The following is a 19,316-nucleotide window of genomic DNA, read 5'->3' on the forward strand; positions in this document are numbered from 1 at the left end:
CGGACCCTAAGGTAGCAAAGCTCCTGTGTTGGCACGCGGATAGGGAGGAGAAGAAGAGAGAAGATGACGCAAATGATCCGGAGATAGATAAAAAAGACAAGATGCTGAGTCACCCTAAGGATGCGAGCCAATGGCAAGCGTTGAACTTCGAATACCCAGAATTTGGGAAGGATCCAAGCAACATCGTGCTGGGCGCGAGCACCGATGGAGTCAATCTGTTTGGTAGCCAGAGAAGCACACATAGCACGTGGCCTGTGTTTGTGTGGATGTACAACCTTCCCCCTGGTTGTGCATGAAGAGGAAGTACATTCACATGAGTATGCTAATTGAAGGGCCGAAACAACTAGGGAACAACATCAATCTGTATCTGGGGCTGCTGAAAGAGGAGCTAGACACACTGTGGAAAACGCTAGCCAATACGTGGGACGCCGCAGAGAAATAATATTTCCCTATGAGAGCCGCACTGCTCACGACGGTGCATGACTCTCTCGGTTACGGATATCTCGCGGGGCAGGTAGTCCATAGATTATCTAGATGCGTAAGGTGCATGGATGACACAACGTATCGCCAGCTAGATAGAGATCCCGGGTCTTTGAAAACCGTGTTCATGGGACATCGAAGGTGGCTTCGCGATGATGACCCGTGGAGGAAACGCAAGGATCTGTTCGACGGTGAAACCGAACCCCGAAAACGCCCGTGTACGAGGAGCGGCGAGGAAATAGACAAGCTGTTGAAAAATTGGAAAGACTGCCCACTGCCGAGAAAGAAGCAAAAGGCGCCAGAGCCGCTGCTGAAGGTATGGAAAACGAGGTCTGTTTTCTGGGACTTGCCGTACTGGAAGATCCACCATGTGCCTCACAGCCTTGATGTCATGCATATCACGAAGAACGTGTGCGAGAGTCTGCTTGGTACCCTGCTCAACATGCCAGAGAGGACCAAAGATGGGCCGAAAGCAATGGCAGACTTGAAATCAATGGGCATCAGCAGGAGCTTCACGCTATATATGATGATGATGATGATGATGATGATGATGATGATGATGATGATGATGATGATGATGATGATGATGATGATGATGATGATGAGGCGAAGTAGGACACAGAAAGTTGTCGCAAAGGCAAAAAGGCCAAGAAGACCGGAAATGACTACCCTCCCGTGTGCTTCACTCTAAGTCAGGAGGAGATCGAGCAGTTTTTCACCTGCCTCCTAGGAGTAAAACTTCCTTACGGTTACGCGGGGAAGATAAGTAGATACCTAGACCCAGCGAAGTAGAAGTTCAGTGGGATGAAGTCTCACGACTGTCACGTGCTGATGACGCAGATACTTCCAGTTGCAATTCGTGGGATCATGGACGCGCACGTCCGTGAAACGCTATTTGGCCCATGCAACTTCTTCGACATCATCTCTCGGAAGTCGATTGGCGTGAGGCAACTCAGAAGGCTACAGGAAGAGATCGTGGTGATACTATGCGAGCTTGAGATGTACTTCCCGCCCGCATTCTTCGATGTTATGGTGCATCTGCTGGTCCATATAGTGGAGGATATCATCCAACTCGGGCCGACGTTCCTGCACAGCATGATGTCGTTCGAAAGGATGAATGGTGTCATCAAAGGATACGTTCGCAACATGTCACGTCCAGAAGGAAGCATAGCCAGGGGCTTTCTGACCGAAGAGTGCATCTCCTACTGCACGAATTATCTAGGCATCGAGAACCCCGTTGGTCTGCCCGTCAACAGGCACCTCGGCAGGCTCGCTGGATGGGGTCACCGTGAGGGTCGCCGCGAAATGCATGTCGACTTCGAGGGTCGACTCGCCGACTTTGAAAGAGCAAACCTAGTCGCGCTACAACACATAGACATGGTCGATCCTTGGGTGGTAGAGCACAAAACCTTTATTAAGAAGACGTACAATGACCGAGGCCAACAGAGGACGGACGGAGATATACTCAAAGAGCACAACTCATGTTTCACGCGTTGGTTCAAGCAGAAGCTTCTGTCGTACCCTTTACATGAGGATTCTTCCGCGGAAGAACAACTCATATTCGCCTTGTCATAGGGCGTCGAGCACAACCTGATGACCTATGAGGCGTACGATATCAACGGCTACACATTCTACACCGAGGCCAAGGACATGAAGAGCGATGGTTATCAGAACTCCGGGGTAACGATGGAATCCTACACCGGTAACGACAAGGACAGATACTACGGAAGGATCGAGGAGATCTGGGAGCTGAGCTACGCTGGAGAGAAGGTCCCGATGTTCCGTGTCAGATGGGCCAAGAACGTCATAAAAGAAGACCGGTATTTCACCACCATGGTTATACCCGAAGCCAAATCCAAGACCGCGGGCGCAAACGTCACCGCGAAAAATGAGCCATGGGTACTGGCTTCCCAAGTGGACCAATGCTTCTTCATTACCGACCCGCCAAAGCCCAGTCATGTTGTCGTGAGGAGAGGCAAAAGGAAGATCATCGGAATGGATGGAGTAGCCAATGAGCAAGACTTCGACAAGTACGGCGACCCGAGGATCGAACATGACGACGATGATGAAGTAGCAGCATACACCACAAGAAGAAGAAGGACCACCCTACCTAAAGGACGTCCGTTCCACAGAAGAACTCCATTTGCGAAAAAGAAGGGCAAGAAGATTGTGAACAGATAGCTAGCTAAGATCGATTGTATTTAAATCGTAGCCTTCATTTCTCGATTGTATTTCATGGGTACTTTTTGAACTATCATGAATATTTTTAAATTTCATGGACACTCGAACTCGATCCCCCTCCAGATCCGGTCCCCCTCGCCGCCGAGCACCCCCCAGTCCACCGGCCGCCGCCGCCGACCCCCCGCACCCTCGATTCCCCTACTCAACCGCCGCCGCCGACCCCCCGCACCCCGCGCACCGTCTTATAAAAAAATAAGTATCAGACAACTTCTTAAATGCTACTGTCTTATAAAAAAATATTACTGTTATTATTTAAACAAGTTTGAACATATTTAAACACAAATAAGTATCAAAAAGCTTTTTAAATGCTAAAAAAAAATTGTGCAGCCCACCTCGATCCCCCTCCATCTCGATCGCTATCCCACCTCGCCAGATCCGGTCCCCCTCGCCGCCGAGCACCCCCCCAGTCCACCGGCCGCCGCCGCCGACCCCCCGCACCCTCGATTCCCCTACTCAACCACCGTCGCCGACCCCCCGCACCCCGCGCACCGTCTTATAAAAAAATAAGTATCAAACAGCTTTTTAAATGCTACTGTCTTATAAAAAATATTACTGTTATTATTTAAAAAAGTTTGAACATATTTAAACACAAATAAGTATCAAACAGCTTTTTAAATGCTAAAAAAAAATTGTGGAGCCTGGGAGTCGAACCCAGGACCTCCTGGTGTGAGAACTGGCTGCTGACCAGTCGAGCTAGTAGAGGGGACTTGATGTGCATCAGTTCTGGTGGTACATAACCTGTTGGCTCGAGTTGAAATAAAAAAAATACTAATGGCGCACCACGGTAAGGTGCGCCATTAGTATGGATATGCTAATGGCGCACCGCGGTGAGGTGCGCCGTTAGTATTGTGCCCGATCCCCCCTTCCCTCTCCCCCTTTGCCCGATCCCCCCTTCCCTCTCCCCCTCGCCAGTTCCCTCTCCCTCTCGATCCACCGCCGCCGCCGCCGCCGCTGCCCTGACCCACTGCTCGCCCTCGCCCTCGCCCTCTCCCTCCCTCGCCCTCTCCTCGCCTTCCCTCTCCCTCGCCCTCTCCCTCGCCCTAGATCCCCTTCCCCTCTCCTCTCCCGACGCGGCTGCCCCGCCGCCTCGACGCTGCCCCGCCACCTCGACGCCGACTCGACGCCGCCCCGCCGCCCCGACGCTGCCCCGACGCCGCCTCGCCCCGCCACCTCGACGCTGCCCCGCCGCCTCGACGCGACCCCGCCGCCCGGACGCCGCCCCGTCCACACCACCGCCGCCCAGACATCGTCGGAGCACCACCACCACCACTCCCTGGCATCCTTATCCTCTCCGACCGCCTCTCCACCCCGGCCCGCTCCTCCAAGGTAAGCTACCGCCCCGACCCCTATCCCCTTCCCTCCTCCCATCCCATCTCCATATGAGCATGATAATTTGCATGAACAGCCTAGTTCATAACAGCCTAGTTCATCATATTATAGTACTCATATTCGGATCGGAGAGAGTGTCATTTGGTTTCAATTGTGGGAGAGTTTCTTGCTCTGTACCAGTTGCGACCGTCTATGGTTTGATTAACCTAATGTAGTATCTTTATTATTAGGTTATAATGAGTTAGATTATCCTGAGAGTTAGATTATCCTCTTCAAAACCAGAGTAGTAGAATAATATACAACATAATGTTATATTTTAGTTTGTAGTAAAATATACAAACTGTCTTGGTTTTGCTTATCCTCTTCAAAACCAACCGGGCCATAATATACATATAGTCTTGGTTTTGCTTGTAGTAAAATATACAACATAATGTTACTGCATATTGATACTTACAACATCAGGACTTGTAGTATATTTTAGTAGTACAATGTTTAGAAAGGATATGCAGTTCTGTGATGACTATCTTCAAATACTGTTCTGTGAAGACTGTCTTTGTATAATGTTGTAGTATAATATTTGAAGACTGTCTTTGTATACAATTCTAGTATAAAATTATACAGTTCCATGGCTGCTGTTGTTGTGATATTATATTTTAGTATAATGTTACTGCATATAAATAATTACATAAGCAAGCTGCGTGTTTAGTTTGATAAAGTGCAAGTTTTCTTTTGAAAATACAGTGGCAATGTGACATATATATGGGGTACTGTAGGATTGTTATTTTGATAAATATAAGCCTGATTTAACCGAAATTCAGTAGATCAATTAGTTATCATGTCGGGTGGACTGGTTGAAAATGATTGACATAGCTAGCCTGATTCCTTTCGTGATTGAGGTGTTTACCGGCAGATATAATGATTTGTAGCTAATGTGGTTATGTTGTTATATTTTACATTTCTAGTACTTTGGTTCACTTGTAGAGTGCTTGTGCAGTAAAAGATATAGTCTGATATTTCTGTTTCTTTTTTGTCAATATGATCTACCTGCTGTTATTCTGGAGCCAAAGTGAAATTGCTTAGTCCATGTGGATGTGGAAACTTAGTTTCCTATGTTTGAATACATGCTTACATTACCCATGAGTCAATATTTTGGCCCTGAAATCATTGTCTGCACCGAGAATCTTAAATTCTCGGAGTGACATGTTTTATTGAATTTGCCATTTTCACTTGTTTAGTAGATGCAGAGAAAAGGAATATGCATCTCATCTTTCTTTAGACCACAGCTTGAGCATGATTTGCCTATGTGAATAGTATTTTTGCCTGCTCTCTTTGCCTGTTGGAACTTGGAAGGGTGAACTGTGGCAACTATATATTTATTTTTCTTCCCAAACAGCTCTTTTGAACCAGTAGAGAGAGAGGTCTGTGCTACAGGGCTAGGGCTCTTCCTCTCCCTCCATTACCTGTGAACAGAATGTATATGCGCTTTTGGAGCAGAGTTTTCCTCTAGGTGTTAGTTTCCAGCAAGAAGATCCCTCGCCGCTGGTTCGAATGTATAATAGGAGTTTGTTTCATTATGCTAGAGGTGTTAACGAGGTTGATGTTGCATAATTAAATTCCCCATGACATTGTCTGCCTTTTTTCTTCTTCATTTTTAGTAAAGTGATGCTGCTGTACTACTTGTCAAGTGATGCTGCTGTACTACTTGTCAAGTGATGCTGCTGCTGCTAGTTGTGATTTTGTCAAGTGATGCTGCTGCTACTTGTGATCTTCTAAAATGACCCCTTTCTCCTGAAACGTTGATTAATTTCCATTTCGGTTGAGAAATGGGGCACTCCAAGGTCAAGAAAATTAGCAAAGGTCATGCCCAATTTTCTTGACCTAGAAGGTGCCCGATTCTCAACCGAAATAAAAATTAATTTTCTTTAGTGGTTGGATTAGTTTAGTATTTTTTTTAACACACTCAGACACCCTTGCTTGCCATGTGTGTGAGAGAGATAGTGAGATGAGACAAGAAGAAGGGGGTTAGGAAGATGTTGCCTGCTCATCAAAGCTAACCATCTCCCCCTTTTCACCCCTTTTCCTTTGTCTTTTGTGGGTTGCAAGGAAGCTACTGTCTTAGCTAGCTTAGCTTGTGCACAAATCCCAGTGTTACAATCTAGAAAATTAACCTGCAAAGATGAGGTCCCATGCTGGCTGTACCACTGCATCATGCAACAGTGCCTTCAAGATCCAAGGCAATATCACAAACATCATAGGCAATTTGACCAAACTCACAACCTTGTATCTTTGCAGCAACCAACTTTCTAGACACACCCCTCAAGAACTAGGTTACCCTGAGAACGTGGACTTGGACCTTAGCAACAACACACTAACAGGTTCTATCGCAAAACACCTAGGCAATATCACAATCATCTCTCAATTGTTCCTTGACAATAACCAACTTTTTGGCGACATTCCTCGAGAATTAGGTTATTTGGTCAACTTAGAGATCTTGTTCCTTGACAATAACCAACTTTTTGACCAAACTTTGTTTCTATTTAGAGAGAAACATGGCCCACAACGATCAGGCCGGGGGTTCGGGCGGCAAGGCATTCTGGGAGCTGTCCCAGGAGATGGAGGAACAACCTCACTTGTATGAGGCCGCCGCCTTCCCCACCGATCCTGAGACCACGGATGGTGCCGCCGAGGATGACCACACTGATGCCACCACTGATGGTGCCGCCGAGGATGCCACCACTGATGATGGCGGCGCACGCACAGATGGCAGCCAACCGAAGAGGCAACGGAAGGACCGGCGCCCGATCGTGCTCCGCACCCTCAAGGAGGAAGTTACTGATGTGGACTCCAACGGGAATCCAACGGCGCCCGAACGAATAGTCAAGGGGTACTCGCTTCAGCTCGGGTGCATTGTCCGGAGCACCGTCTCGATCAACACCGAGAACCTGAGGCATCCTGACCGAGGGAATTTGCGCAACCTCCTCTTCACGAAGCTGCACGAACGATACAAGTTCCCCGCTGAATTTGAAAACACAAGCCTCAAAGGGAATAAAGTGAACAATGCTGCCCTCACGAAGATGAGCAAGGCCCTGTCTACTTGGAAAAGCAATGTGAAGAGAATGATCGAGAAAGGTGAGAGTTATCAGAAGATCAAGGAGAAAAATCCTTCGATCACCGAAGATGACTACAACGACTTCAAGATCAATTGCTCGAGCACCGCAAGCTCCCAATCAAGTGAGTGGGGGAAACAAATGCAGGAGCTGAACATAGGGGAACACACACTCGATCCCGGCGGTTACAGAGTGGCGGAGCCTATATGGGACAAGGAGGACGCGGACCGTGCCGAGCAAGGCCTACCGCCCCGCTTCGAGAAATACAGCGGTAACAAGCAGACTAGGAACTATGTCAGGGCCCGGTACAAGGAGGACCCGATAACAAAGGAGCTTACCACGGATCCGAAGACCAGGGCACTTGAGCTTGTTCTGGTAAGGAATACACCCCGGCGTAATTAGCTCCATATGGTTGCATTCTAATTAATGAAGCCAAATTTCTAAATGGTTCACATTCCTTCCGCAGGCGACTAAAAGCAGTAGCGCAGAGTCGACTAAGAGCAACCCTTGGGACACCACTCTAAATAGGGGGTTGAATGTAATGAAGAACAAGGATAAGCTCAGTAAGCCGACGTCAGCTGGTCGTGTGGCCGGCAAAGGCTTGTCGACAAAATGGGGGTCATACTATACCACTGGTGTGCGGAAGGAGAAAAAGACCAGCTCGGGAAGCCAGGCACGAGAGGTTCAAGAACTCAAGGCACAGGTGGCGCGGATTCCGGAGATTGTCCAAGAGCAAGTGGAACAACGACTCGGAGCGACGATCACCGCCCTTGTGCCTACCTTGATCTTGGGGTTGAGTGCGTGGATTGCGGGCGGCCAACAGGGGCCGCCCCCGATTCCTAGCTTCACGGCCAGCAACTCGCATAATGCGATGGCGGGGCCATTGGTGCCTCCGGCGGAGGCGGCATTGGTGTCTCCGACGCCGGCACGGGAGCTTAATGCACCCGGGTGTATGCCGGCCGGCACCTCTTCAGCAAGCGGCCCCTCCCTCAACTGCACGCCCGCCGTTGGCGGTGCCTCGACATTAGCCGAGCTCGACGCCATCATCACGGTAACTAATTAAGCCTCTCTCGGCCGAGGACTTCATCTCCTTGCCTTTGACTGGGCATCCCTGACGCCCTACATGTTTTCGCAGGGCGCCGCCGATGTTCCGTGCACTCTCCTCCACTTCGTGAACAACGAGTTGGTCGATGTCGCCAAGGGCAAAATCGTTCAACCGGGCAACCCCTTGTTCCACGGTACCCAGATGCCACCCAACTTGTTTAGGGTTCAACTGGTTCGGGTGCTGCCAGGCTGCGACGACTTGTTACCTCCGATTCGACCCGTCGGGGCCGACGATGAAGACGTGATGACCCTCAGCGCCTGCCTGAGCTGGCCCTTGCTTTGGCCGAAGAGCCAGATTCGTTTGGGGGCAGGGGACACCACCCCAAATACAACACCGCCAGTCGTGCCGGCGCCAAGTCAGCCCCATGGCAAGACCGCCGTAATGGTGCCGGGCATCCCTATGCCACTGGATCCAAACATGCATATGGCATAGGATCAGAACGACGACGACGACGATGATGATACATTTGGCAACGTCGATCAGTACTTTGCCGAGCATGGGTACGATGGCGACTTCATGGGGCCTCCTTCTCAAGAACCAAACCCAACAAAAGACATGTGCGATCTAGCTCATACCGCGGAGAAGCCAAGTTGCAACAGGCGCCGTCTGGTGTTCAGCTCTCAGGAGACGCCTCCAGCTGCCGACTTCACCGAGCCTCAGATAGGCGAGGTGCGAAATATTATCAGCCCCAACACACTCAAGAAGGCAGTCTGTGAGCAGAACTCGGTCCCATTACAGGAGAAGAAGAAGGCACGCAAAAGAAAGACTAAGAAGGGTGCGAGCCAGCCGGCACCGAGTACGATCCGTGCTCAGGACGGGCCACCTTCACCGCAGGATATCTCGAGGAGGGTGCATGTGGCGGGTAGGGCGATGCTACCGACAAATATGCTCAATGCTGCAACTGGTGCTATGCGGAGTCTGCATGACAATGGTCTTGCTTTGGAGAAGCGGCGTCTCAGAGAGAAGGATGTGGCATACCCGGTTTTCGCGGCCAAGGTGCTAGAGGGCAAGGGCTTTGTGGATAACTCCATCGGGCGTACGATCGTCCTGCATTTTGATGACATCCACGCTATGTTGAACCTTCATCCGCTGCACTACACCTTCGTTCGGCTATTTTCGCTGAGTATGGAGATGCTGATCATTCGCGACAAGACCCCGGACATCGTGATAGTCGACCCCTTCTACATGCGTGCCAAGATCTTGGGCAGCGCTGGGGACCGGCAAGTCGCGAGTTCTTACCTCGAAGGCGTCATTCTGGCAAACCAAGATAAGGATAACTTCCTCGTGCCTTACTTTCCCGAGTAAGTCCTCCCCTCAACCGGCCCGTAACATATGAATTCTTACATTTCGATCGTTTTTCTTTTAACATTCCGTGTTTTCTGCAGTGACACACGTTGCACGCTCATCCTCCTAAGCCCCAAATATTCCATGGCCACGTATTTCGACCCGGACCGTCAGTCGAACGCAGACTACACAAATGTCAAGAAGGTTCTTGATGATGTTCTCCCCGGCTACGCCCAATCTGGAGGCACCTTCACCAGGCCTATTCGTAAGTACGGCAAGCACGTGTTCTCCCACAATACGATGTTCTGCTGCGTCAAGCAGCCGCCTGGCGGTCAGAAGGGTGCCTACTACGCCATCCATCACATGCGGGCGATCGTACGGGACCATCATCAACTTCTGCTACCGAGTAAACTCAAAGATTGGGCCGCGAGCATGTCGGCAATCCAGGACGTGGACCTCCGACAAGAATTCTTTCGCATCCAGTCGGAGTTTGCGGAAATCATCCATCAGGATGTCCTTCGTACCTCGGGGCAGTTCTACCTCACAAATCAACCGTCCAATAGTGACATCGACACAATGCTACAAATGCAGGCTGACAACGACCGTTATTTCATGACTCCCACGATAGACGGCGGCTTCATCCACGCTCCGGTCCCTTGAGTCGAGTCGAAAGCAGTGATGCTATGTCTAGTTCTGAAACATCGATTGGCTGATGTTGTAATTAAACTTTAATGAACTTGTAGTATGTCTCTTTAGTTTCGAGAGTCGTTCAACTTAGATGTAATCGATGCTATTAATGTCTTGCTTTTCTCTTCCGATCGTTCTGTTGCATAATTATATATTGTTTATGTATTGTCTGTAAATTGGTACTAATGTTTCGTTTGGCTAGTGCATAGCGATGCCGACGTATGTCGTGTACAAGGGTAAGGTTCCCGGAGTCTACGATGACTGGGAGGAGTGTCGGAGACAGGTTCACCGATTCAGCGGTAACATTTACAAAGGGTACACCACTAGGGCCGAGGCCGAATCTAGATACGCCCGCTATCTAGCGGGAGAGGGGAGGGAGCGTTGGAGGAACCGGATGAAGATGAGTTTCATCATGATGATGCTCATCGTGATGACCGCAGCTCTCTTCTATGTGATGGTAGTTTAGATGATCGATATCAACTTGTAATGTGAAGACAAACTCGCTACTCGCGGTCTCGAGACTTGTAATATAATGTTCTATCTTTGTTCGGTCTTTTCAATTCGGAGACTAATATGATGAATTGTATTCGGAGACTAATATGATGAATTGTATTCAAAGACTAATCTTCTATTGTATTCGATGAATCTGTTGTTGATGTGTGTTGTCTATATTTTGTCAAATTATACATTTTGTAACCTGTGCAAAAAACTGAAAATAAAAAAATAAAAAACCTAATATTCATACTAATGGCGCATCACATGATAGTGCGCCATTAGTATGACAAAGCATACTAATGGCGCATCACTGGTAAGTGCGCCATTAATATGCCATGGTTACTAATGGCGCATCCAGTGGTGGTGCGCCATTAGCATGCCAAAGCACCTGGATATACATGGCCCCTGGGAGGCATACTAATGGCGCACCCTGGCCTATACTAATGGCGCACCCGCGGTGCGCCATTAGTATACCAGATACTAATGCCGCACCAGGTGGTGCGCCGTTAGTAAAAATTACTAATGGCGTGCTGTTAATGGCGCACCACAGATGCGCCATTAATAGCCATATTAGGTGCGCCATTAGGGGGGGTTTTCTAGTAGTGCTAATCCGGACAAAATCAAGGCTATCACATCCCTGGCTAAACCGGCATGTATCAATGATGTTCAATGTTTGGCGGGTCATATCGCGGCTTTGAGCGGGTTTATCTGCAGGTTGGGAGAAAAGGCGATCCCTCTGTATCAGATGTTGAAGAAGACAGACAACTTTGTCTGGACCGATGTTGCTAATGCAGCATTTGAGGACTAGAAGAAGCAGTTGGCTGAACCGCCAGTCCTTGCTGCTCCAGTTGATAAGGAGCCGCTGCTGTTATATGTGGCTGCTAATGCCCGTGCTATCAGTGTAGCTATTGTGGTGGAGCGCAAGGAGGCTGGGAAGGAGTACCCAGTTCAAAGGTCGGTTTATTATATCAGCGAAGTGCTCATTGAGTCAAAGCAAAGATATCCGCATTGGCAGAAGCTGGTGTATGGAGTTTTTATGGCTAGTCGGAAGCTTAAGCAGTACTTTCAAGGCCATCCCATCACAGTGGTCAGTTCTGCTCCTTTGGGGGATATAATCCAGAACAGGGAGGCAACTGGCCGGGTTGCTAAGTGGGCTATTGAGCTTGGACCACACGGTTTGAAGTATATGCCTCGAACAACAATAAAATCCCAGGACCTGGTGGATTTCATCAATGATTGGACAGAGTTGCAAATACCGGAAGACAAACCAGATAGTACATACTGGACTATCCACTTTGACGGATCTAGGCAATTGGAGGGCTCGGAGGCTGGAGTTGTCCTTACTTCCCCTCGAGGTGATAAAATTCATTATGTTCTTCATTTAATGTTCCCATGTACAAACAATGCAGCTGAGTATGAAGCCTTACTCCATGATCTTCGAGTGGCTAAGGAAATGAACTTAAGCTGAGTACGATGCTTTGGAGACTCGGATCTGGTAGCCCAGCAAGTTTCGGGTACTTGGGATTCCAAGGATCCACTCATGGTGGCTTACCGATGAGAGGTCGATATTGTGGCGGGTCACTTCAAGGGTTATCAAGTGGAGCACATTGATTGGTGCAAAAATGAGGTAGTTGATGCTTTAAGTTGGTTGGGATCTCAGCGTAAACCGGTGCCTCCCAATACCTTCCTGGATATCTTGTACAACCCGTTAGTTCATTTGCCTACAGAGGAGGACCTTGCTATTCCTGATCCGGAGGCACAGTTGGTGGCCGCTTTACACATCATTCCGGATTGGACGGTTCCATACTTTGCATACATGAACCGGGGCGAGTTACCAGAAGATGCAGTTTTGGCCAGACAGATAGTCCGGCGATCCAAGTCCATGATTGTTCACAACGGCGAATTACACCGTTGCAGTGTTTCTGGTGTGTTCCAACGCTGCGTTTCTCCTAAAGAAGGACATGAGATTCTTCGAGAGATCCACGAAGGAGACTGTGGTCATCATGCCGGTTCAAAATCCTTGGTTGCTAAAGCGTTTCGTCATGGCTTCTATTGGCTGACGGCTCATGCTGATGCTGAAGACTTGGTGAAGCGGTGTGATGGTTGTTAGCAATTCTCACGACGAGCTCATGTTCTGTCTCAGGAACTATGGATGATTCCCATCACCTGGCCGTTTGCTACTTGGGGGCTTGACATGGTAGGGCCTTTCAAGTGATCCAAGGATAAGAAGACCCACCTGTTGGTGGCAGTTGATAAGTTTACTAAATGGGTTGAAGCGGAGCCAGTGAGCAAGTGTGACGCAGCCACGGCGGTTCAGTTCATCAAAAAGGTGATTTTCCGTTTTGGTTTTCCACACAGCATTATCACATAGAATGGTACGAACCTCTCCAAAGGTGAAATGGAGGACTTTTGTCAATGAGAGCACATCCGGCTTGATGTGGCATCAGTGGCTCATCCTCAATCTAATTGTCAAGCTTAGAGAGCCAATCAGGAGATCTTGAAGGGTATCAAGCCCCGGCTTATGGTTCCCTTGAAGAGGACACCGGGTTGTTGGGTGGAAGAGTTACCATCTGTGTTATGGAGCATAAACACCACCCCAAACCGATCTACATGTTATACACGTTTCTTCATGGTTTACAGGGCAGAAGCGGTACTCCCAAGTGATATTCGTCATGATTCGCCCTGGGTTGTCAATTATGTTGACGCGGACAACGAGCAAGCACATCAAGAAGCATTGGACATGTTGGATGAAAAATGGGACATGGCATTGGCTCGTTCGGTGGTTTATCAGCAAGACCTGCGGCATTATCACAGCCGCCGGGTTAGAACAAGAACCTTTCAAGAAGGCGACTTAGTGCTCTGGCTCATCCAGGATCAGACCGATATGCACAAGTTATCCCCACCTTGGGAAGGGCCCTTTGTGGTCAGCAAGAATTTGCACAACGGATCATACTACCTCATCAACGTTCGTGAGCACCAAGACTCAAGCAAATCGGAGGAAGAGACCCGTCGGCCATGGAATATCGCTCTTTTATGGCCTTACTACACCTAAGTCATAGGCTCTCATTATGTACATATTTTGACGATGTATATATTATGATCAATATAATAAACCGGCATCCTTGCTACAAGCAGGGTCTCTGCTGTTCTTCCAATATGTTTTGGTTACAAGGGGGCTTCTGCTTACAAAGCGATGTCCTATTTTGTCCATTAAATCGGCTATCATGCCACGATACAGCTTGGGAGCTTCACACCCAAGGTGCCAAAGAGAGTATTGTTGCTAACCACACAACTCAAACATAGGCACCCATTGAGCACAGCTCACAAAGTTACTTGGGGGCTCTTTGTGTAAAGTAACAAAGAGTTTGAAAGGACCCTTGTAACTGGGTATCGACCCACGGCTTGGAAGCCTGGTGTATACACCTAAAACCCCGGGTTAACCTGCCTTCATCAAGTAAGCCACTTCTATCCAGGTAATCCTGGCATGAGCCGCCAAATGTTTGGCAAGTTACTCTCCTTGAGACCATGAACTTGTGAAAGTTAAAATGACAATTGGTTAGTTGGAGGCCCATCTTAAAAGGCTTTGTCAAATGGTTTAACTCAGCGGCCTGGCAGCCCATGAAAAGCCTCGAATTTGGGCCTGGCAGCCCTCGAAAAGCCTCGACTACAAGTTTTATTCGCTTTTGCTTTTTGCAAAGTTTTATCTCTTTTTTTATCAAGTTCTAAGTTAAACCGGCATTTACTAACCCGGCCAGACTATATGTCATTACATCAACCTGGTGTTTCTTAACCCGGTGTGGCTTCCAGTTATCAAGCTGTTAGCACATAATCAATTATGAACCGACATATCTTAATCCGGTCTGGCATTGACTATACATCGCCAGTAGGTTCATCCGGTGTTTATCATAACCCGGCATGGCTTATTACGCACCAGCACAATGCGGTGGAAATTTTCCAATATTCAAAGTTTGGGTTATCACCCTTACCAACTAAGTTGGTGACCCAACAAAAGTGATTCAATATCACAGGTATGATATATTTCATATTCCATTACTTTATAACCTTGGTTATGAGGATACTGGTTCTGTATTGGGTATCATAACCCGTCCGGCGGTAAACCGCCAGAACATGTTTACGTGTTTAAAATGCAGAAGGCAGGATTTCATACGAAATACCAAGGCAAATAAAGCAAGCATGGCAACCATCATGCCGGATTACAGTTTCAGGTAGCATTGCACGATGGCATAAAATCAAAGTATTTTAGCTATCCTATTACAAGGCGCTTTGATGCCCAAAAGGATAATTGTTTGTCACTCGCAACACATAAAAGTCAAACCGGCTTGCAGATTGTGATTCAGCACCAAGCTGACGTGAAGTTGAAGGATCATCTCACGCTGGTTCAATCTCCTCCTCCTCACCAAGTGGCTGGAAGTTAAGGGTGGTCCAATCAATCCGGGTTAAGGCTTGAAAGATAGCTTTGTTGCTTATATGGTTGGACGGTTCAATATCAGGGCGTACGTGTGCTTACGTATTGTAGGGATTAAATTCTGAGCTTCCTTCATAGCTGCATCAACATGTTTGCCGTCCGCATCATAGCTGGATCGGTAGACAGACAAGTCGACCTCCTCAGCCAATTGGCTTGCTAGTGGACATATCTCCTTTGTCAAGGCCTTGAGGGCTTCATTATCAAACTCTGACCTGTCCTCTTGTTCACCAGGATAGCCCTTTGCGATATCAGTTGGATCAAGGTCAGCAATCCATGCTTTGGCCCGTGTCAGTGCAGTTAAAGTGCCAACCCTTCCAGTAGATTGCTTTACCTCTTCCATCTGAGCTGGGGTCATAGACAATTTGGCCAGTGTATCTTTGATTAGGATTGGCGCCGGTTTGTTGAAGGAGGAAGTGCATATGACCCGCTAAGCACCCGTATACAATTGTTCTACCAATGTATAGGCTGCCTTCAATTTCATCCGCATGTCGGAGCCTAGATGAGCTACACGACTACCTGCAAAACGGTTTAAGAAGTTACTGTTAAACCGACAACTTCAACAATATTTAAGGAAGGAGTTGACGAAAGATACTTACCAAATATTGCTGAAGTCATAGCATTGACTTGCTACTTCAGCCTAGTTAGCTCCTCCGCCACCAGTTTAAGTGCTGCTTCGGCATCCTCAGCCCGCTTTAAGAGAGCAGTCTTCTCTGTTTCCCAATCCGCCCGCTCACTTTTGAAGCCATCCTTCAATTGTTCCATGGCAGTCAAAGCGCCCTTCAGCTCATCTTTGGCCTTGGAGGTTTCTACTTGCTGAGATTTAATGTTTTCTTGAAGATCAGCAATTTGGGAATCTTTGATATTCAAGTCAGCCTGCACAAGACAGATGATAAAGAAGTTAAGATTTTTCTCAAAGTCCCAAGCACATAACAAGTTATGTACTTGGCACTTGGGGGCTAATGCAGATTGATTTCTTTGATTATCATTCTAAGTCCCAAGGCCCAATACAAGTATTAATCTTGGCACTTGGGGGCTAATGCATAATTGATCAAAATTCAAAGGTAAAGGACTTTAACAAAGGACAAGTTTGAAACCGAAAGTCTCGGATCATCTTGAAAAGATAAACCGGCCCTTGGGGGCTACACATTTGAAAGTTTTTTTCTTTAAAGTCTCGGATCATCTGGAAGAGATAAACCAACCCTTGGGGGCTACAATGGAATAGATATACATAGTACAAAGAAAAATTCATGAAGTGTTTTGGAAGTTACCTCATAACGCTCCTTCATCAGGTTCACCAAACCGGCCTCATAGTCACGGCTGGTGTATAGGTGGTTTAGGTATCGAGAATGAAGCTCTTGAGCGGGGAGATGAGCATAGCTCGACACATCAGCCTTCCACTTGCTTTTCTCTTCAGTAGCAGATTCCACTTTGGCATTGTGCTTTGCCAAAGCGACAGGATTACCAGGAGAAGTATGACCAAACCCAGTAATCACAACTTCATCAGTTGCTGCATTTGGGCTCGCCGGTTTGTCTGAGGCCTTGGCAGGACTTGGCAAATCAATAGTCGGACTTGGAGGACTAGCTTCTAGGCTTGGTGGATTAATATGAGGGCTCGCCGGGTTAACTTCGGGTGGATCAGCATCAGTGGCCTGACCTTGTGGCACAGGATCATCCACGGCAATATCAACATTTCTGCCAACACCTTCGGAGGTCCTATCCGATTCAATCTTGTCAGTGGGAGCATTTGTTTTTGCCTTCTTGCTCAATCGGGCTTTGGCACTGTAAAATGGCACACGGAGGATTAACATGGTAAACCGATGCAAGAAGACAAAGTTAACATTATACTTATCCTAGGACGGTCTTGAGGGGAGGCATTTGTGTGGTTGATGAACCGCCAGAAGACGAGTTGGAAGTGGCCTGATAATTTGAGGTAGACGACTTAAGAGGATATCGAAAGTAACCCGCCAAGGGATAAGACTTGATAGAATTATAAGTGACCTCTGCACGACGCTTACGGATTGGAGTGTCTGGTAAACCGGAAGAAGTGACCTTCTGGCGACTATGCCGGGTTGTGCGACGAGCTTCAGGCTGCTCTGGATCCAAAGGAGTGAAAGGATGTGAATGCTTCACTTTCCGGATTGTGTGACGGATTTTTCTTAGTGGCACAAGATCGGAACTGGAGGAAAGGGAGATTACCTCTACCTTGTCAGCACGGCTCGCTTTCGCATCATCCTGGTAATGGTCGTTGTCAATAAGATGTATGAAAAATGAGCCAAGGGAGTCAAGTTCTACCTCTTGTTCCGAATCATCAACGTCTTAGGGCAGATCAGAGGACTCGGTTGTCTTCTTCTTGGCTGGCTTCTTGATGGCCTTGCTCTTGGCACGAGCAGTCCTCACCGGTTTGTCTTGAGTTTTTGGCGGTTTGTCCTGAGTCTTCCTTTTCCAGAAAGGATCTTTGGCCTGTAAGAATAAACAAAGGATTATCAAAACAGTGTTAAAGCGGAGACGGATCAAAAAGGCAGAAAAATAAAGTTTTTACCGCTGGCAGTTTGTTGGAAGTGTTAAAAGGATGTAGCCTAGTTTTGCTGCATTCAGCAATCGGTTCATCCATCATCTTCTTGACAGCCTCAGTAACTTCATCATCAGTTATTTCTATATCATGGTGTTGTTGAGGGTCCTTGACCTTACCGGTATATTCATGCATCAACCTGGTGCGGCGGCTTAAGGGCAGGATACCCCATGAAACCCAGCAACGAACGAGGTCAATGTCAGTTAAGACGTTTGCTAGGAAAGCCCGGAGCTTAGCAAGTTGAGGTGCATAGGTTTGTCGTTCTTTGGCGGTGAGTCCTTGAGGCAGTGGATGGCCGTTGCTGAGCCGGTGAGCACGGTAACCTGGCCGAGGGTTTTCTTCAGCAGGAGCAGTGTTCTGACAATAAAACCATGTTTGGTTCCAATCTTTGGGGTGGCTGTGATGTTTGGCATGAGGAAAATCAACTTCTTTCCTTTTCTGAATTGACACTCCCCCAAGTTCAGTGTTGGGGCCGTCAGAGAATTCAGTTCGGCAGTTTAAGTGGAAGAAGTCCCTAAAGAGCAAAACAGTCGGTTCTTCTTGAAGGTAAACTTCACAGAACACTTGGAAATTGCAGATATTGGACATGGAGTTCGGCCCAATGTCTTGAGGATGGAGTTGGAAGCTGGCAAGGACATCCCGGAAATTTTTTGATTCGGGAGGGCTAAATCCCTGGTCTAGATGTTGCATAAATACCACCACCTCTCCATCTTGAGATTCAGGAGGGCACTCAGGGCCAGGGACTCGCCAATGAATGACCTCCTTCTTGGCCAAAGTGCCAGTTAGTACATACCCATTGAGTTGTGTCCCTGTGATCCAGGACGGAACCCACTTGCAAGAGGCGAATTGTTTGGCCATTTTGAAAGACAAAGCTGTAAAGAAAGTGCACAAGCCGGTTTACGGTTCAAGATTGATGTGCACAAACCGGTGTTAAACTGGGGGATTTAATTTAGATAGATATGCACTATAAACCGAACATCGACGTTCAAGATAAAGTGGCGATTTATGTGAGGGCTAATGGTACCTGGCGGATTGTCATTTTCTAAAAAGTTAAACCGCCTACAAATGGAAGAAGCACATCTGAAATTTACTAGTACTGAGGAAAACAGGTTTCACAAGAAGGTGTCATAATTTTGGATCTACCGCGGCCTAGTAAAGAAAGTTTCCTGAGCCCTAAAAATGGTGATGGTAGAACAATAAAAGTACAGGTGAGATCTATTCAGGAGCAACAAGAGACTATGGTGGGACAGACTAAAACTACGGCTTCGGCCACGAAGAATCTGTCAGACCTAAAAAGAGACTATGAACACCGATGAAAGATGATGAACACTGAAGAGCTTCGAAACCCTAATGATGATTTGATGGTTGAGGAAGGGAGAGCTTACCAGGGCTACGCAGCGGCAGAGTGTCGCAAGTTCTCTGGTATAAACAGGTTTATGCAGCGGCCTGGTCGATGCAGATTCAAGAGTCGACAGCGACGGCGATGCTTGAGCTCTTCGGGGTCGCGAGGAGGAAGAAGATGCGAAGAGGCAA

Source organism: Triticum aestivum, chromosome 6B (genome assembly GCF_018294505.1).
Source record: "Triticum aestivum cultivar Chinese Spring chromosome 6B, IWGSC CS RefSeq v2.1, whole genome shotgun sequence".
NCBI lineage: Eukaryota > Viridiplantae > Streptophyta > Magnoliopsida > Poales > Poaceae > Triticum > Triticum aestivum.